The sequence below is a fragment of the Ovis aries genome, chromosome 1, assembly GCF_016772045.2.
Source record: "Ovis aries strain OAR_USU_Benz2616 breed Rambouillet chromosome 1, ARS-UI_Ramb_v3.0, whole genome shotgun sequence".
In the NCBI taxonomy this organism is placed as follows: Eukaryota; Metazoa; Chordata; class Mammalia; order Artiodactyla; family Bovidae; genus Ovis; species Ovis aries.
In genome coordinates, this window is record NC_056054.1 from 62,657,135 (window position 1) to 62,678,486 (window position 21,352).

The 21,352-nt window shown below is 43.9% G+C and overlaps 2 long non-coding RNA genes across 4 annotated transcripts in view; one reads left to right on the forward strand and one right to left on the reverse strand.

Moving 5' to 3' along the window:
* Window positions 1–10,024, reverse strand: LOC132657984 (uncharacterized). The gene is made up of 3 exons (XR_009596835.1): window positions 9,280–10,024; window positions 1,999–2,183; window positions 1–1,515 (listed from the first exon to the last, which is right to left on the reverse strand). It is a non-coding gene; the product is annotated as an uncharacterized LOC132657984 (long non-coding RNA).
* Window positions 9,879–21,352, forward strand: part of LOC105609229 (uncharacterized) — a 25,131-nt gene continuing 13,657 nt past the window's right edge. For 2 of the 3 annotated variants that reach the window (XR_001039406.4, XR_009596832.1), the window contains exons 1-3: window positions 9,879–10,425; window positions 10,691–10,761; window positions 11,522–21,321. This is a non-coding gene — a long non-coding RNA (uncharacterized LOC105609229). The remainder of the gene's footprint in view (window positions 10,426–10,690; window positions 10,762–11,521; window positions 21,322–21,352) is intronic. The other variant, XR_009596825.1, reaches the window with a different exon arrangement.

Below are 21,352 nucleotides of genomic sequence, written 5' to 3' on the forward strand. Positions count from 1 at the left end.
TTTTTTTTGCAGTATTTATTAAATAGCTTTATTGAGGTATGATTGAAATATAGGAAGCTACATATATTACAAATGTACATACACCCATGAAACCATCACCACAATCAAGATAATAAAAATATCCACCACCAGTTTAAAATTTCCTCATGCACCTTTTCTTTTTTCCTTTTTCTTTTTACATTTATTTTTAATTGGAGGATAATTGCTTTCCAATGTTGTGTTGATTTCTATCATACAACAATGTGAATCAGTCGTAAGAGTATACATATGTCCCCTCCCTCTTCAATCTTCCTCCCACATCCCTAGGCTGTCACAGAGCACCAGGCTGAGCTCCCTGTGTTGTATAGCAACTTCCCACTAGCTATCCATTTTACATATGGTAATGCATATACAACAAATCATTTTAATTCCCCAGGAATGGGAGGTTACGCAGCATAGCCAAGGCCAGAGATGGGACCAGAACCCACATCTCCCACCTCCCAGGGCAGGATTTTCCCTCCACCCCAGAGCTGCCGCCAACTTCAATAGGTGTAAGGAGTGTATTGTGTAAGGTGTAAGTCAGCATGTTTCTCTAGGATCACGGAGTTTGGGGGTGACAAGCAGGCACAAAGCCCTGTGGAGGCAGGGCACAGAGCCTCTGCTTCTGACTGGAGCAGCCCAAGGAGGAGACAGCCTCTGAGCCCCGGAAGACAAGCGGACAAGGAATTAGGGGAAGGCATTCTAGGCTGAGGATATAGCCTGGGCAGAAGCACAGCAGCCCTTAGTAGTCAGGGGCTACTCTGCCTGGCCACAGCCTTCAACCCCACACAGCATGGTGTACAGGAACCAGGTGCCCAGGGGCCGCCCTTGCATTCTTCCTCATGGGAGGCCTCCCAAGGAGGTCCAGAGAGCTCTGCCTCAGGTTCTTATTGTCTGAAGTCACTGAGCCTCCTGAAAGTATTTCAAGAATGTGGAGGCCTGACTCACTCTCTTCCTTGAGTTCACAGTCTGAAGTTCATAAAACCGCTTTCCTCTTTAGTCATTCTTATTCAAACATCGGCTCACATGCCTCACAGATGGAGCTGGCAGGAGGAATCCAGGGACACATTTTTTTGCTCAGGATGTGAAAGTAGATGAGGAGTGAAGGAGATCAAGGAGAGATTATTCACCAAGAGCCAGGCCCCTTTGGCAGGGGCTGTCGATGTGTGCAGAGAACTGCTGGCTGGCTCGGAGCAGAGACCCCAGTAGAAAGGAAAGCTGTGGAAGCCAGCCTCTCCAGCCTCAATTTCCTCAACAGCCTCTTTACACCTACTGTAGAGAGTCAGGCTTCCCTGCTGGCTCAGTTAGTAGAGAGATCGCCTGCAATGCAGGAGATGTGGGTTCAATTGCTGGGTTGAAAAGATCCCCTGGAGGAGGGCATGGCAACCCACTCCAGTATTCTTGCCTGGAGAATCCTGTAGACAGAGGAGCCTGGAAGGCTACGGTCCATAGGGTCTCAAAGAGTTGGACACGCCTGGAGCGACTTAGCATGCACACCTGCATTGTAGAGAGGCATGACAAAGATGAAATGAATTAATGCATGTAAAACACTCAGAATACTTCCTGATACATAATAAACACTCAAGAAATACTAGTTTATTACTAATATCATTACTCATAGTTGGCAAAGAGTGAGTTTTCTAAACACAAAGTGATGGGGAGTGAGGGAGTCTTGCTGGAATAAGACTGCATGGGTTGCCCCTGAAAGTAGAACATCCCCCTGTGGTGTCTGGAGCGGTCTGGCAGAGGAAGACTTGGAAAGTAGCACACAGGAGGAAGGGCAGTGCCAAGAGAAGAAACTCAAGTGTCCGCCTCTGACCAGATGCCACAGACAAAGCTGTAACTAAAGTACTTCTTCTGGATGGGAAATAGGTATCAAAACATCCAGAGAAGAAACAAAAGGGACACAGAAGAAACATTTAGGACTTGGGCTGAGCAGACAAAGAACCCAATGCAAGTTTCCAAATTGGTATTATTCACCTTATTTCTCCTGTTGCCATGTAGCCAATGACATTATCAGCAAGAGAGGCCGGCCAAGAATGGATCAGATGCTCTGTTTTCCTCCTTTCTGACTCTGGCTCACTTTAGAGGATGGAGGATGCCAGGAGACTTCCAGATCAAAACTCCCGTCCACATCACTGCCTCGGGCTGTTTTGAGATCCATCCTAGAACACATCGTCAGTTATCTTGACTCACAGGTTTGAGTCTAAGCAGTCTTAGCACTGTTGGAATTTCGTTTGGCTAAGGCAAACCTTTCTGCCTTTCTGAATTCTCAATCTACAGAGAAACTCTCACTCCTGCCCAACTTAGACAAGGTGCTGAGCACCCTGGCAGAGGTACAGAGAGGGATGCATCCAGCCCCAGAGAGCCTCTGTAATTCACTTGGCAGGCCCACTGCTTTATTTGTTTCTGTTCCCTCGGCCCCTCTGTCCTCATCCCCCTTCCCCTCCTGCTTCAAGTGGCCAAAACATTGAGCACCTGCCTCTGGGTGCATCTGCCATTGCAGTGACCGCAAAGCAAGAATCCTACATGAATTTGAAAGGTCCTTTTAAAAAAGTAAAAATAGTCCCAGAGGCAGAGATGATTAAAGGGTTTCACTGAGGGAATTGAAAAAAATTATTAGCGGCACAAAAAGAGTTGGCTGAATACTATAGGAGGAGAAGGCCACTTTAGACCAATGGCATTACTCTCTTGATGCATGGAAAGTAATTGAGAGGAGAGTTGAGATGAGGTGATTCTTGAAAGAAGGAAAGGTTATTAGATTCCTTACTATTAATCATGAAAATTCCTCAATTTTTTATTAACCAGCTTTCCCCCCTATTAATTAGATACATGCTATGTCAAGTAATTCAAACTGTGTAGAAGGAAATGAGGTAAAAAGTGAAATTCCTTTTCTGCGCTATATACCCTCCTCCCCACACCTCCATGAGTCCCACTCCCTAGCAGAAACCACTCTGAACAGTTCCTTCCCTATCTTTCTAGAATTTTCTATGTACATTCTAGCCACCTCTCACACTACTCTTCTTCTTAACTCATGTACAAAGAGCCTTCAAACTTTGGATCTTGCAGCATTATCCTTCTTTTGTCAGGAAAGCTCTTCTAGTTTTTGTGGCTAGGCCCTTCAGGACTCACGATCTGCTTAGGACTGTCACCAGCTCAGAGAGGCAGCCTAAAACATTTCTGTTTAAATAGGAGCCTCATTGTCACCACCATTCTCTACCCCAACAATCCAGGCTCACCACTGTCGGCCCAACCTGTAGCACAATGTCTGATGCACAGAAGATATTTGATAAATATATGATGGATGCATGAGTGAGTATATTAGTTGCGTGCACGCACACACAGACACACACACACGCACACGCACATACACTGTCATATAAGTGTATAGATTCTTTTCACAAAATATAACTGTGGTGGTATTATAGCTAGGGGTCTGCAAAAATGATAATAAGCAACATTTCTTGAGCGCATTTGTTCCAAGGCCCATTCTAAACTTTCATGTACTCTTTCATTTAATTCTTACAACAATCCCATAAGACAGGTACTAATACTATCCCACTTTACAGATGAGGAAACAAAGAAATGAGACACAGGGAGGTTAACTGACTTCCTCAGGTGACACAGGTTGCAAATGACAGAGCTAGCACAAATACATTTCCCTTAATCTTACAATGACTTTAGCCTCAGCAAATATATTTTTTTGGTGGCAAAATATGCATAACAAAATTTACCATTTTAATCATTTTTAAGTGCATAGTTCAGCGGCATTAGGTACATTCCCATTGTTGTGCAACCACCACCATCCACCTCAGGAACGTTTGTCATCTTCCTAAGCTGAAACTCCGCACCCACTTATTAAACAAAAACTCTCCATCCCCTCTTCCTTCCAGCCCCTGGCAAACACCATTATATTTTCTGTCTCCATGAATTTGAATACTTCAGGTACCTCTAGGGCTTCCCAGGTGGCTCAGTGGTAGAGAATCCACCTGCCTAGCAGGAGATGCCAGTTTGATTCCTGGATCAGGAAGATCCCCTCGAGAAGGAAATGGCAACCCACCCCAATATTCTTGCCTGGGAAATCTCATGGACAGAGGAGCCTAGGAGGCTACAGTCCACTGAGTCAGACACACCTTAGCTACTAATACAACAAGGTACCTCATGTAAGTGGACTCACACAGTATTTGTCCTTCTGTGGCTTATTTCACTTGGCATAATGTCTTCTTTAACTAATATTTTAATGAATAATTTTATTGAATAAAATATTTGAGCACATGATATGAAATTCAAAAGGTACAGAAGGACACAGAATAAAAAGCAAGTTCTTCTCTCACCTCTGTCTCCAGGCACTCCTGGGGCAATCATTCTTCTCAGGACCCAGAGATGCACTATGCATATACAATTATATGCCCACATCTATTTTTTATACCAGTCATTACATATCCTACATACTGTTCTGTCTCTTGCATTTCCCATTTAACTTGGAGATCATTCCATGTCTCTGTACATAGAATGGCCTCTCAGTAACTATTTTAAACTGAAATATAATATGCATAAAGGGAAGTGCATAGACTATAAGAGTCCAGCTGAAAAAGTGTTCACAAACTGAACACATCCATATAACTAGCACCCCGATCGAGAAACGTAACATTATCAGTCTCTCCAAGTCTCTCTCTGGTTCCAGAGAGGTCCAGTCATGGTGCATCCCCTCCTCAAGGGTAGTCGCTTTCCTCACATCTTAACAGACTAGCTCAGGTTTGCCAGTTTATGTAATTTTTACAAAAAGAATTCTACTGCATATCCTCTGGTGAAGGGCTCATTTTGTTCACCATTATGCTGATGAGATCCATCAATGTCAGTGACTTTCAGCTGATATTTAATAAATCTTTGAATAAATTAAGGCCCCTGCTGCTGCTGCTGCTGAGACCATCCCTGCCTGTTTGATGTTTTGCTCAGTGTCAGCCTCACAACACTGGCCTTTCTCTAAATGGCGTGGTAAATGCCCAAAAGAGTTCCCAGATAGCCGAAATTCACCACCAGATGCAGCTCGTGATGAAAACCAGCAGCCTGGTGCTGAGAGGGCTTATGTGGGCATGAGCAGAGGGGAAGGAGGAGCAGCAGCCTTCCTTTCTGATCAGCATCTTTACAGCCACGGCTCAGTAAGACAAGCTTTTGGAGCCCTCATTCACTCAGCCAGGAACTCAAATCTCAAATTCCCTGTACATGAGAAATCATGACAAAGCACTGGTCTGCATTCCCTTTGCAAATGTTACTTTGAACGTGGAGTCAAAACGACTTCCAAGTAAAGAGCAGAGCAGCTTTAACTAATATCGGCAAAAGGCCTAAGAAAAGAGATGGAGTTAATGTATTCCATCTGTTTGTTTGCTCTCTTGTGCCCTAAGACTCAGGACAAAATACCAGTTTGGCAAAGGAATTGTATATACAGGGCAGGAACAAGGTACCAACAGGGCAAGGCTGGGCACACTGTTCAACCTGTGTTGGCCACGTAGGAACTTGAAATCCCAAGCTGGCAAATCTGTCCGCAGTCTCACCCCCACCCCTAGCCTGCCAATGACAGCAGTATCTATTCCCAGATATGAGTTGTTATTCGTCAGGACCAATCAGCACTTTCATGTAGGGCCAATCATCGCTGCCCTGATTGGTTCAGGAGGCAACATGCAGGACTGCATTCTTGCGGTTTGCCCTTCCAGAAAGGCCTTTTCCGAGCACCATATGCTGCCTGCACTGGGTGCAGCAGAAGAAGGGGAGGCAAATCTGTGCCCTGTGGCAGACCCTGTTTTACCAGAATAATACTGTGCTTCTTGCCTGGGTTGAATGCATTCCTTTTCCCCACACAGACCTTCTCTTGCAAGGCTTTGTTACAGTCTCCAAAAGACCTCTTCTCTATTTACCTGCCAGCTTGTAACAAATAATTATAGTGGCTGCTGGGTATCCTTCCAAACTGGTGATGACCTCATTCAGTTATTTTAGCAGCAAAAAAAAAAAAATTCACAGACAACTCAAGACAATCCAAAAATCATCTCCTAGCTTTCAGTTAGGATGTGAGAAGAGAAAAGGAAGGACGGATAAGCATAAGAAGAGAAAAAAGCTTGTGGGAGAAGTTGAAAATAAATCTTTTCCAAGTTCAGAAAGAATATCCCATTTAAGTGCTTTATAAAGGTTTTCTATGATGAGTAGTAGAGAACTGCACAAGATGTATAACTTTTTAGTGGCTTTTCAACCAGGCTTCTTTTGATAGGTGTCTGATACCCACTGCAGACAAGGGGAAAGGATACGGGGGAGACCATGTACCCCTACCGCTAATCAGGGATGGGGAAGGTCTGCCAGGGCCATTGCCATCTCTCAGTTTGTATCACCAGGAGCCTGTGGAGGCCACTCCTGGATAAATACAACCCTGTCTAGCTCTATTCCACAAAATTATATTACAGTCCTTCCTGGAAACTTCTTCAAAAAGAGGATGGAGATGAGAAATGCCCACAGGGAAGGTTTTCATAGCGGTCCACAAGCTCAATTGACTGGAATCTGAAGAAGGCAAAAAAATAAAAAAAAAGAGAAAAGATAGAAAGAAAATGGAATCTTCACCCAAATGATTGAACAGAAGATAATGAAACATCGGGTGACAGAACAAACAGACAGGGAATACGACCTACCAGTCCTGGGAAGGGATACAGTTCTCGTATTCCTATCAAAACGTGAAGAAGTTCTAATTAACTCTGCGGCTTTGAACCCAAGTCTGAGCAAAAGCTTCAGTCTTGATTCCTGGAAGAGCTGTATGAAGTGCAAGGGCCAAGGACTTTTCAAGCTAATAGGATCTGAGAGTCAGTCTCATGTGAACGAAAGTTCCCAGAACCAACAGTAGCTGGCAGCAGATAAACTCTCCAAGCTGGAAGACAGCCGAATCCTTGACTGTTAGTGCCAGAAGGTATCTTAGAGATGGCCCAAGCCCCAGTCCTCTGCTTTAGAGATGAGGAAACCTAGATCCAGAAAGGGTAATAGCTTGTCCCAGGTCACAGAGCTGCGTAATGGCACAGCTGTGACCAGGATCAAGGTGGTCTGGCTTTCATTGCCACCCCTCAGCCAATGTGTAACCCAAGATAAAAATAGTCAGGGGCAGAAGGAAGGGGAAAAGTTATGGGGTTTGAGTCATTAGTAATCCTAGCATTAGATACACAGTGGACATCATTAGCCAGCTAACTCTGCTGATGTCCCATGTCCTCAATGTAAGAGGCAGTATCTATTGTATTAATGAGGGGACTGGTACCATTAGCCATTTGGCAGACATTTTTTTCAAGTTTAGGGTTCTAGCAATATATATATATATATATATATATGTACTAATAGAAGGTATCCCTGATGGCTCAGCGGGTAAAGAATCCTCCTGCAATGCAGGAGCTGCAGGAGACTTGGATTTGATCCCTAGGTTGGGACTATCCCCTGGAGGAGGAAATGGCAACCCACTCCTGTATTTTTGCCAGGAAAATCACATGCAGAGGAGCCTGGTGGGCTACAGTCCAAAGGGTCATAAAGAGTTGGACATGATGAGCATACACACACACACACACACACACACACACACACGTGGAGATTTAAATAATGTAATCACTAAATATACACTTTGACCATTTTATTATGTAGATTGAATGAATGAACATTTGTCCTTTAATTTTGCCAGGAAAAAAAAAATTCCTTTGAATTATACACAAAGTTATATGGCTTGTAGTTTAAAAACAAAATTGGTTAGGTCCCCCTCCTCTTTTTTTACTGTTTATTAGTTTTTAAAAAGTGACTAGTTTTTAAAAAGTAACGAAGGTGTTGAAAGAGCAGACATAAAGTCCATTCAATCATCCCTGGCAGGATGAGGAACATTTGTCCAATGGTGGAGCTCCTGAATCGGGACAAGGAAGAAGGGCTTGCCTGTGAAAGGTATGGGTAAGCTGGTATATTTTAGATGTTTATTTTGAGGGACCCTTCAAGGGACTGAGTAATTAGAATGCCAAGTTGAGAGAGGATATAGAGTTTTTTCTCATTGTTTTCTGATGTAGGTTAGCTAAAACATTAACAATACTGGGAGACCTCTTGTATGTTATTCAAGGTAGATGAACGGCAGTCATAGTCATTTAAGTCTAGCAGGACCTCAGAAATCACCTACTTCAGAACCTTCATTTTCCAGATCAGAAAACAGAGCCCCGGATAGATCCAGTAACTTGATCAAGGTTAGCGCAAGCTCTCCGCGTGTTTTGCCAACCTCTACTGTGTGTACCTGGGGGTGGGAGTGGGGGGGTGGGGGGAGGCAGTGGTAGGGGCAGGGGTGAGGGTGGGGAGACAGCATTCCAGCAAGTCTGTGAATCTTTCCAACTGCAAGCCATACAAAATATGTATGTAGAATACTCCCCTGGCAGATTTCAATCTACATGAATTAACTTGAAGATTTAAATGAAGATTTTAAAATGTTTTGATTATAATCATTACCCAGCCCTCCAAAGTGTTTAGGTGTGAACGCTCTGGAGACAGATTTTCTGTTCTCTTAGAGGTGCTGGAGTCTGTGCAGTTCTAGACCACCGCTGATAAAACAGAATGGGTGGACTGATAGGATCCAGATGCTGGGAGGCCGCTCCTCGTAAGCGTCACCAACTTGCCTCAACTAGGCATCCTAGCTGTTTGTAGCAGATCACCTTTGGCAGCTGAAGTCTATACTTTTCAGTGATGGTCCCATCTTATGACAACTGTCCACAAAACCAAGGCGGGCCAGCACTGAACCTCCTTGGCGCTGCCTTAATGCTCCAAACCTCAGAACCCCAAAGACAGCTCGATGAATGAGCCCACACCCTTTGAGCTTAATGGGATGGCTCTCACCACTCCACAAGGATGGCTTTGAAAAGTAGTAGTAACGGTAGTTGCTCAGTTGTGTCTGACTCTTTTTGACAGCATGGACAGTGGCCCACAAGGCTTCTCTGCCCATGGAGTTCTCCAGGCAAAAAAAACTAGAGTGGGTTGCCATGCCCTCCTCCAGGGGATCTTCCTGACCCAGGGATTGAACCTGAGTCTCCTGCATTGCAGACAGATTCTTTACTATTTGAGCCCCCAAGGAGGACTACTATTTATTTATTGAACAGTTATTGTGTACAGAGCTCAAGACCTGTTATCTTATTTCCTCTCAATATCAGCAATGCAAGGTAGGGATAATGGCTCCCTGATACAGAGATGAGGAAAGCAGAGGTCAGCCAAGGCTTAGTAACTCACCCACTTAACTCACACAGCTTGTAAGCGGCAGAGCTGGTCAAATCGTTGACTCTTGGACTCTAAAACCTTTGCTTCCTGGGTCAGAGTCCCTGCTGGTAAAGCAGCACCCATACACTGCAGTTCCAGACTTCAAGTTATTGTCAGAAACCCTCTTAATTCTAGTGTGTTTGGAATCCTGTCTTCTGAAACTTCATGTCTGTCAAGCATACATACGAGGTCCTTCGATTTCTCTGCAAATTTTTACCACATAAAATCATATGCACTTCCATAGCAACATTACAACACAAACATGGTGTAATCTTTGTCCACTGCAGTACACAGCTTGAAAAGTTTTTTTTTTATTAGAAAAAAAATTACATCTGTATACAGTTGAACTGAACCCCATGGCAACAAATACAAACATAAACGAGGGCTCTTCTCTTTAAGCATTTTCTTCTTTTCTTTGCAGGCAAGAGTTTGAGAACATCAGAAACTGGGTTGTACCACTTGTGACTAAGCAGAGCCCCAGTTCGGTGACCGAGGAGCCGCCAGGGCGACGCGGGCCTCCTGCAGGACAATGGCCCCTGCCCGCTGTGCGCGCGCGCGCGCGCGCCACTCCCGGCCCGGGAGCCCCGGCCGCCGGCGCTTGACGCACGCGGAGCCGCGGAGGCCGCGACCCCGGCCTCCTGGAACCCGAGAGCGGCTAGCAAGACGAGCCGGGTCAGGTCCCCGGGGGAGGCCGGGCGCCACCCGACCCGCAGGAACGCGGGTGGCTGTAAGGGAGGGACCGGGGATGCGGGCACATCCTTCCGTTGCCGCTCTGCCTCTGCACCCCCTGGCGTGGCGCCGGCCGGTCCCATTTCATCCTCCCCACGAACCTCCAAAGCGGTGCTACCATGAGCCACGTTCACAAACGAAATCCTCCAGCCTCACGGAAGATATGAACTTGCCCAAGCCGCCTCGGCTGGGAAGGTGGAGTGAAGCGACTTGAATACAGGACTTTTCTTCTTCTTTTACTTTATTTCGCGCGGCTCCCGATTCCTAGGGCGCCAAGGAAGGTAATTCGCGCCGCTTCGCGCCGGCTGTCGCGATGCTTCCCGGAGCAGTCCAGGGTGCGCCTTCTGGGGAGCGCTGGGGCGGAGGCATCGGCTGCGCTGAGTGATGCAGGTAAAGGCGGGTTTGTAGAGGTCCCTGCTCCTCTCCCCTGATTTTCCCTCCTCCCAGAGCCCCAGCTGTTTAAGACTTTCTATGTCTTGACAAATGGAGACACTACCGAAATGAAGACAATCCCAAACAAACTAGGCAACTGGGGTTTATGCGGTGATTTGTTCTCGTTTCCATAGGGAAAGGCCCAGCACGCACCAGCTGATGGGGGATGGGGGTGGCTGTCACTGAGTAAATGCTATTCTTTGTGTTTCATTTTCTTGAACAGGAGAGACTTATTATGAGCAGGTGCTAAAACCTGAATGTCCTTGGCTGCTTCCTCACTGAGCTTGTGCTGAGGTATCCAGTTGACTGCTGAGGGGGTGGGAGGGGTGGAGGTGGGTGGGTTGAAGAACATCCAAGTGATGATAACAAGAAAACCTCCCATTTCTGAAATACTTGCTAGGTGCCAGGCACTCTGAGAAGCCCTTTATAGCATTTCATCCTGACAAAACAGGGGAGGCAGATAATACTGTTTATTCTTATTTAACTCATGAGAGATCCAGAGCTCTCAGAGGTAATCTGTTTTGCCCCAGATCCTGCAGTGGCGCAGTGGGTTCTGCCCAGGGCTTCAGACTCCAGAGCCTGTCCAGCAGTGACTTCCCTATAGAGGAGGGTGTTGGTTGGTTGGTTAGTGGCACAGTGGTGTCTGACTCCTTTTCGAGTCAGACATATATAGCCCTCCAGGCTCCTCTGTCCATGGGATTTCCCAGGCAGAATACTGGAATGGGTTGCCATTTCTTTCTCCAGGGGATGTTCCCAGCCCGGGGATGGAACCAATGTTTCCTGCTTTGGCAGGCAGGAGAGAGTGACCTAGGGAAGCCCCAGAAGGGGCTGAGTGTGTGCTCAGTCGTGTCTCCTATGCCACCTGAGAAGACACCCATAAGACCGTGCCTGGAGAGACACAGACTCTCAGGTGGTCTTGAACCAGCTTTAGGATATGGTGGGGGAGGAGGAGGAGAGGAGTGGGAACACCCCTGCTTCTTGTCCAGATCCAAAGAGGGGATCCAAAGTTCAGTCAGGAAGGTTCTTTATTTAATCAATTGTTTTTTGTTTTCAGAACTAAAGTGGAAATGACCCAGTGAGGAAGGAAAGTGAGCACTGCCTGCCCTGGCCACACAATTAAAACATATACGCCGGCCAAAGGTGCATTACTCCTCCGCCCATCTCTTCAGAGTGAGAAAGGCTCTTTTTGACCTGGAAGCCTATTAAAGCATTCCACTTGGGGAATTCTCTGCCCCTGCTGAAGGGACACTGTGAGAAAATCTTGTTCTTTAGAATGCAGCCACACAAAGGGTTTTGTGCAAATACCGAGTCATGATTCTATAAATGCAAAGAAGAATTAGGGATGGTATGTGAACAAAAGCTGGACAGAGGATGCACGCCCAGATGCTGTCTTGGCCAGGTTGCAGTTTGAATGATCTAATGTTTTCTGGCTCCTTCCTTTGCTTTTCCAATTTGGTTTGAATATTTGCATTGCTGTATTATTTTCCTGGTACAATTGCTGTTGTCTGTACACAATTAGGTCATTTTCACAGTTGGGTGAGGAGACACTTCAGACCTGAGATGAGCTGCAGCTGTTAGCTGATTCCCTCCTGGGGTGTGTAATTAGATTCCCATCTTGTTGGTCCCAAAGACACCTCTTGCACCCAACATCTGAAAGTTTTAATGTAAGCCATTTAGCCAAGTGGAAAGAAACCATGGCATCCCTTTGTAATGGTGGCTAAGCACATCTTGTCTCTGTAAGTTTCGGGTTAATTTGCTGGTCTAGTCATCCTGCTCTTTGTGCCGAACATAACCTTGCATTTCTATGCTCCAGACAGGAGAAAAGGCCTGTTTCCTGGCAGCCTGTGGCTTCTTGGTTTGTGGCAGGTCTGCTGAAGACCTGGACAAGGCAGGAGAAAAGGAAATTAACAGGATGAGGAGGAAGGACCAGCTGCCTCCAGAAGTGCACACGGAAATTCATGTAGATGCTCCGATCAGTACAGAGGCTAGACTTTGAACTAGGACTTTGAAGAGTGAGAGAAAGGGGATCCCAAAGGAAAGGAGGCTTATTTGGCAGGTGAAAGCTGATCAGGGCCATGTCCACAAAGTTCTCCACAATGCCTCACTGGTGTAAACTCTCACTGATACACACTGACTGATAGAGCTTTCTCAACTAAGTGGAGTTTGTGGCCCTTCAGTCAAGGCCAGGGCTAAAGTTTACGTCCATGCTACTTTGAACTAAGGTTGGGCTAAACAAATGGAAAGGACATCTATGATTATAATCACTAGGGAAGCCCCCTGACTCTTAACATGCTTCATAATCAGACTTGACTGTGCCCAGCTGATTGAAAGGGCAGGATGGTCTCTCTGGCTCAGCCTTCTCATTGTTTTCTGCTTGCTTTCTCTTTGGTACCTTAGGTCTGAATCTGAGAGTGGCCTTGTTACTCCTCTTTTCTTTTTTCCTTTTTATCCAGATCACTCGTTCACCATTCATTTACTAGCTATTTGATCCCCTTCTGTGTGTCAGACATGTGTTAGATGCTGGAGTTACAAGTGAGCAAGGAGTCTTTGCTTTCATGGAGCCTGCAGTCTCGTGAGGAACACCAACCATGAGTGTGAAAGGGAAACCCATATTCAGGTGCTGAGTGATGGCTGAAGGATGAGGCAGCCAACCCTGAGAGATGGGACACCTTATCTAAGCTCTCACAGATGGCTGATGACAAAGTTGAAACTAAAGAGATCATTTGGGAATAGAAACCTGGCCTCCTGCCATCATCTCCTTCGAAGGCACCACACTCACAGTCTTTTCCTCTAATTCTTTCTCATCGAGTTGCACGTGCTTAGTACTTACCCTTTTCTCAAAACTGAGCTATTCCCATCTCAGTAGAATTCACATTTGTCACTAAAGCTAGATGTCTGTCCTATCTCTAAGAATTGATGTGCTGTGCTTTGAGAACTAAACCCAATACAAACCTAAGTAACAAAGCTACTATCTAAAATATTGATTCAATACATGAATCCATCAAGGGATCAACCATTAATTAATACTAGGTTCTGTGAGGGCAGGACATGTCTTCACATACAGGATGGCCCCATCCCTAAAGGAATCTGTGGACAAGCTGATGGTACAGGGTTAAAGAGGGAAGAAAGTAGGCATTTATTGAGTACTTATTGTGTGGTATGCAGTGTACTACCTGCTTGTCCTTACAGTATCTCAGATAATCGTCACAACAATCTAGGAGGTTGGAGTGACTTCTTAATGTATGGATGGAATGCCCTCCCCCAATCCCTGTCTGTTCAGGCGCAACGTAGCATAATAGCTAAAAGCCTTGTAACAGGACTCAAACTTCTTGAATTCATATCCAGGCAATGCTAACTACTTTTGGTATGACTGAGCAATATAGATTCTCTGTACTTCAGTTATTAAATTGGAATGATAAGGATGGTGCCAATTTTATGCTTTGTTGTAAGGATAAGATACATGGGAAGTACTTGCCACAGTGTCTAGTACAGAGTAAGCACTAGATAAAAATTAGGAATTGTTGTTATTATCCAGCTCCAATCCCTTTTCATCTGCAAAGCCTTCCCAGATCCCCCATCAGAATTGATCTCTTTTGCTTCTGTAGTCTGACATTACTGTGGGCATGTCTTAGCACATTCTTATGTGTACGTGGTTATCTGTCTGGCTCAGAAAACACATTTAATAAATGTCGATGGTTGGATGAATGGATGTTTCTGTCTCCTAGATCTCTCTCCTGTGCTCATAGAAGGAAGATAGTATTGTGTTTCTTGCTATAAGGCAGACAAAACACCCAGATGTTCTAAATAAAATACAACAAATATACTTTGAATGCATGGCCAAACTCTTGTGTAAATTAGGAAAATCCTCATGGACACACACACTCATACAAAGAGGGACTGGAATTCAGAGAGGTAAACTGCTACTGAAACTCTGCTGCTTTGAGAAATCTGACTATCTTGTGACTTTGGGGTTTGGTTTCAGGGACTTTATGGAGGACAGAAGACAAGGCATAGTGTTCTCAAAAGATGGTAAGCTGGAGTGAGATGTCTGCATAAAAGTGAGACTCACGAGGGTAGACTAACGGAAGAAAAAACAAAACCCTATCTATATGAAGAAAAATAAAAGAAATGTCTGTCTTGGCCTGTCATAAGATGTTAAAATCACAGACTTCCCCATCACAGATTTTGCATTTAAATTTGTATTACCTGCATGGTCTGGGAACTATGGCTGAAAATTAGTTTCGGTTGGTCTCAGATTGGTAACATCCCAGAGCACCTGGCATCTTCACTGGAGGGATAGTCACTAAGGTCTCACTGGAGTCTAACAGATAAAGCCCCACTGAACATGAGATCACAATCTAAAATTACAAATCACACTAGGAAACAAGCTACCATGAGTGAAAACTAGTAGAAACCATAGAACTAGACATTATAACAGTTATCATATATGAAATATAAATTGCTTAAAATGTTTAAAGAAATAAAGGGGGAAACAAAGACATAAAAATGAATAAATAAAATCTAAAAGATCAGGAAGAATTGAGAAAGAACCAAATACTACTTCTGGAAATAATACATAATTATTAAAGTTAGAAATATGGCAAATACATAAAAGTAGCATAGATACAGATAAAAGGAGAGTTAGGGAACTGGAAGACAGATCTGAAGAAATTGCTCAGGATACAGGAGAAAAAAGGGAGAGCTAGAGAGACAAAGAAATGTGAAACATAAGATGTTAAAGGAGTCAGGGAGGAAAAAAATAGAATATGAGAAAGGCAGCATTTAGATAAAATGGCTAAAGTTTCTAGAGTTCAGTTCAGTCGCTCGGTCATGTCCAACTCTTTGTGACCCCATGGACTGCAGCATGCCAGGCCTCCCTGTCCATCACCAACTCCCGGAGTTTACTTAAGCTCATGTCCATTGAGTCAGTGATGCCATCCAACTGTCTTATCCTCTGTTGTCCCCTTCTCCTCTCTCCTTCAATCTTTCCCAGCATCAGGGTCTTTTCAAATGAGTTAGTTCTTTGCATCAGGTGGCCAAAGTATTGGAGTTTCAGCTTCAACATCAGTCCTTCTAATGAAGGACTTTCAGAGTTAAGGGCAGGAAATAGGACTTGCTTAATTTTTGAATCTAAAGCACTTTGGCAAGGGCCTGACACATAGTAGATGTCCAGTAAGTGTTGAGCTGAATTGACACATGTGCTGTGGAACTTGCTTGTCCTTTACTTCATACACCTATTTATTTTAAAAATATTCACTAAAGATACAGTTGTGAACAAAACAGACAAAATCCTTGTCTTCACAGAACTTATGCTCTGGATGAAGAAAACAAACACGTTAAGAAATTAATATTCAAGATACTTTGATACTGTAAGAAATGTTATGAAGAAAGTGAAAGGGTCATTTAATAGAGAGACTGGGAATAACTTCATTGACAAAGTGAGAGCTCAGTGATAAGAAGTCAAGTGAAGACATTACAGACAAGTGAATGATACAGTGAGTGCAAAGGCCCTGAGTGAGAAATAACTTGGCATTTTTGAGGAAGAGAAAGAAGTCGACGTGTCTAGAGCTGACGCAAAAAGTGGTATGAGGTGATCTGATGGGCAGGAGCAACAGCATTTTTCCCCCTTGAGAGCAGCACAAAGTCACTGGAGGGATTCAAGCACAGGAACATGTATTCTGCCACCCTGCATACTGGGTGGTAATAGATTGTAGGGGTAGCAAGAATAGATTAGGGATCCCAGTTAGTGATTTCAGTCATTCAGGCAAGAGATGACAGCAGCTTGGACTAGGATGATGGCCATGAGTATGGAGAAAAGTGGAGGGACTCAGATATATTTTGGAAGTAGAAACAGGGTATTTGGCTGGTGGCTCAGACAGTAAAGCGTCTGCCTACAATGCAGGAGACCCAGGTTCAATCCCTGGGTCGGGAAGATCTCCTGGAGAAGGAAATGGCAGCCCACTTCAGTATTCTTGACTGGAAAATCCCATGGATGGAGGAACCTGGTAGGCTACAGTCCGTGGGGTTGCAAAGAGTCGGACAGGACTGAGCAACTTCACTTTCTTTCACTTTCTTTTAAAAGGTGAAGGAAAGGGGAGGTGGGATTAAGTGTGATTCTTACGTTTTTGGATTGAGCGGCTGGGTGAATAGCCATGCCATTTTCCAGACAGAGAAGAGTAGAAGAGTAGTACGTGGGTGGGAACATGAAACAGGAGTTCTTTTTTGTGCATGTTAAGCTTGAGATTCCTGTCAGATGTCTGAGCAGACAGCTGTAAATGAGAATATGGAGGAGCTCAGGAAAATGAGCCCCAAGCCAAGGAGTGTTCCTATTTTGCAGCGTATGTTTCCTTCGAGATCCTCCTATAGGGTAGGTATGGATGGGGGTACGCATGGGGGACTGACCACTTTTAGCGACAGACTCTGTGGGAGCAGGGTCAATGGAACTCTGGAGTTTAGGAGACTCTTTTGGGCCCATTGCTTAACTCAGCATGGGAGCTTACAGTCTTCCAGGCCCATGTAACCCTGATGATTTTAATAGCTGCCGTAGTTTTAAGGCGATGTTATTTTTGAGGGATGTCAAAAGTCTGAGTTCAGAAACGACTCAGTGACAAACTCAGGCAGTTCTTGTGTGGGGAGGGGTGGAGAAGTCATCATGTCATCTGGCTCCCACCCACTCCCACCCACTAACTCAGAGCATTGTATCTCAGAGATCCAAGGGAGTCAAGTGTCAAGAATATGACGCATCAGAGATACAAAGGAAAAGGAGATCCCAGCATGAGTTAATGACCAAAGAATGTCTTAGCCCATTACATAAGCGAAAGTGAAACCTCTGAGGAACAAATAAACAAAGGGTATCATATTGATATAAAAATACAAGCTTACTCTGTGGTTGCTAACATACATCACTGTGGAAACAAACTCATGTCCGAAGTGACTATGGTTAAACTTGGAACCACATGACAGGAGCTTTAGGAAGTTTTGAAGTAATCAAGAATAACTTGAACAAAATAGCTTTCTTCCCCAAGCTTATGGCTTTGAGAGAAAGGACAAGGATTCCTCTCTGGAGAGGAGGGACCACAATGCAAGGGGACCAAGTGACTCAAGGTATGTTATTTCATATAAAAGAAAGAAACTACTGTCGCTTCGGAAAACGACTGTAAGTTGACTGCCATCAGTTAGGATTCAGCTCTAAAATCCATGAGACTGTGGTAGGATTCTTTTCTTCTCAGCTATGCATACATTCAAGGTTGCTGAAAAATCTTTCTCCTTTCATTTCTTAGGAAAACCAAGACTGTTACCATGTCGCTCTGCCAACTAGGAAACTCAGAGTCAAACCAAGGCCCACTCTTAACTTATAAGTGCAGAAAACTTTAGGTAAATGTAGCTTTAAGTCCACCTCATTATTGGATTAACTTTGTTTTTAACCCTTATTTTTCTTTCATTCCCCATTTTATGATTTTTTTTAAAACAGTGTGTTTCACATACCATGTGTTTTAGAATGAAGTAGAATACAAGAAAAAAATAAACTTTCTGCCCAAACAAGGCAGCATGAGAAACAGGTACCTGCTGGTGTTACAATATCTCAATGAACAGAACAGGTTCTAATTGCTGTCTGTTAGACACCTACGTCAGTATCATTAAGTTCATTAGATAGACAGGAATCTTGTTGCAGCTATAACATGATGGCACATTAAATGTTCATGAACAAAAGAGGAGGTATTCAAGGTAAGATGGGCAGAGCCAATGAAAACAATCAGCTGTGCAATTCCAACTCTTTTAGGGTTGATTTCCACCCAGCCTGGGAAAGGCTTCCAAGAGGAGCTCCTTTGGCCTGCCTAGGTGGTTCTCTTACAGAAACTTGGTTGTATCCTAGGTACACTTAGTCCCTCAGCTTCCACCTACTGGGACAGACCAGACTGTTGTCCAGACCAATGGGTCAGAACCCACCCTTGACCTCTGGAAAGGTTACTTTGCTTGTTATCTGATTATTTTATTTACATGCTAGCAGTTTTATTTCTTTTTTCTGTTTTTAGAAAATTAAAAAATAATTTTTTAAATCCCAAGAGTAAGAGAAGGGCAATAAAAATTCAGATATACCAAAATATATAAAATATAAAATCAAACTTCCTTTCTTTTCCTCTCTTCTCCCCTTCCAATGCTCCCACCCATTTGTCAAATGTTAGTCAGTTCAGTTCAGTCACTCAGTTGTGTCCGACTCTTTGTGACCCCATGAATTGCAGCATGCCAGGCCTCCCTGTCCATCACCAACTCCTGGAGTTCACTCAAACTCATGTCCATCAAGTCAGTGATGCCATCCAGCCATCTCATCCTCTGTCATCCCCTTCTCCTCCTGCCCCCAACCCCTCCCAGCAACAGAGTCTCTTCCAATGAGTCAACTCTTTGCATGAGGTGGCCAAAGTACTGGAGTTTCAGCCTTAGCATCATTCCTTCCAAAGAACACCCAGGACTGATCTCCTTTAGAATGGACTGGTTGGATGTCCTTGCACTCTAAGGGACTCTCAGGAGTCTTCTCCAACACCGCAGTTCAAAAGCATCTAACTGCAGTGTGAACCCATCTGGATCTTTTCTGTACACATTCAGACATCTTTACATACACATACATGTGCTCATAAAGTCTGTGTATAGTGCTTTTTTCTTTAAAGAATTTTTCTCTTCACATTCTATAACTTGCTTTTTACAGTCAGTAAAATATTGTGAACTACTGTTACATACATAGCAACCACATTCTTTATAATGGCTACTGAATGAATCATGAAACTATACCAAAATGTACTCAACCTATTAAGGAACATAGGTTGTTTCTAATATTATGATAGGACAGATTAATGCTGCATTGAGCAGTCTTATACTTGTATTACTCTTTTTATTTCTAAGAGTAGAACTGCTGGGTCAAAGGGTATGCATGTATTGAATTTTGATAGCCACTGCCAAACTGCCTTCCTGAAAGACTGACCAATTTGTACTTCTACTAACTATGAAAGAATGCCCTTTGTTCACATTCTCATCAACAATGGATATTGCCTGCTTTTTTTCCATTTTCTGTTTTTTTTTTTAAATTTTGGCAGAACTGATTGGCAAGAGCATGGTACTTATTTTAATTTGTATTTACCAGACCAATAGTAAGCTTGATCACTTTTAGTCTTTTACTATGGGTGCAATGAAAGACGAAGTTGAAGGAGGGGTTTTAATGTATTTCTTTTAGATACAGATGACCAATCCAAAGTGTGATATGTTCAGCTACTGATCTCTAAGAGGGCTTCCTTGGTGGCTCAGATGGTAAAGAATCAGCCTGCAATGCAGGAGACCTGAGTTCGATCCCTGGGTTGGAAGATGCCCTGGAGAAGGGAATGGCAACCCACTCCAGTATTCTTGCTTGGAGAATCTCCATGGACAGAGGAGACTGGCAGGGTACAGTCCATAGGGTCACAAAGAGTCAGACATGACTGAGCTACTAAGCACAGCTTAAGAAGATCCACATTTGAATGTTACACATTTCCGTGTTAGGAAAGTCAGTCATAATTGTACTCCCAAGGTCAAATTGCATATGATGTTTATTCTTGGCTTTACATAATGGCTTTGGCCCAGAAAATTAAAAGATGTCAGAACTATATTTTGATAATTTTCCCTTGTGCCAACATTATCACACTAGCAGTTACAAACAACAGAAACAACTCTGACCAAATTATGGATAATAAGTTTATTCTGTAATGGTTGAGAGCCCACAATTGGGCTAATTAATGGGATGACTGGCCCCCAGTCAGACCTTGGTGGTCTCTTAGCAGGCATGGTATGGCTGGAAGGTCTCCTCCACACAGCAAATGTTTTAAATTTCTTGATCTCTGTGCTCAAGAATCTACTTCTAGGGAGAAAGCATCTATTGGTTTAACTTGGGCCTCAAGGGAAGGCAGGCTCTTAATTACAATCCCAATAGACTGAATCCAACAGGAAGAGATCCTTCTTCAAAAGAAAACTGGGGTATTGTCAGGGAGTGAAGTGGATGCTAGTCAGCCAAAACTGAAACAGAACAAACAAAACCATCCTCTACACTAATCCTTCCAGCTGCCATTTCTTCTCTTCCCCTTGTAAACCTCTCAGTGCCCGCAGTCTTCATAATCTTTCAGATAGCATAGCAAGCTGCTTATATCCAGAATGGGGACTCCATGGGAGCATAACAGAGACCATCTTACTCAACTTGCATTTTGTGCTATGCTTTCTTAAGTATTTTCTACTATTCCAGCCCTGGGATCAAAACACCAAAGTCAAGACTTCTCTTGTGGTCCAGTGGTTAAGAATCTGCCTTCTAATGCAGGGAATGAGGGTTCGATCCTTGGATGGGGAACCAGGATTCCACATGCCGTGGAGCTACTAAGCCTGCTCAATACAACTAGAGAGCCCAGGTGCAGTAACTACTGAAGTGCTCCAGAGCCTGCGCTCCACAACAGAGAAGTCCAAGCATCGCAACCAGAGAAAACCTGCACACTGAATGACGACATAGTGCAGCCCAAAGCAAAAAATACGCTGGAGTCTTAGAATAAGAAAAATTTTCCGGAGAGGTTATAATATTGGCTTTCTCTCACTCTGCATTTTACTTGGTTATCCTTGAATACATAGACATTCTGTGCATTTATTTATTCATTCATTCATCCAACTACTACTTATAGAAAGCAATGTTGTGCTATACATTGTTCTAGGTGCTGAAGGAACAGCAATGAAATGGAAAGACAAGGTCTCTGTCCTAGTAACAGACGATGCTGGAAGGAGGAAGCAAGGCTGGAATTTGGACTTGGGATTTTATCCGAAAAGCAATGTAAAATACTTAAAGGTTTTGGACAGGTGAGAAATACAATCAGATTGTATTTTGGAT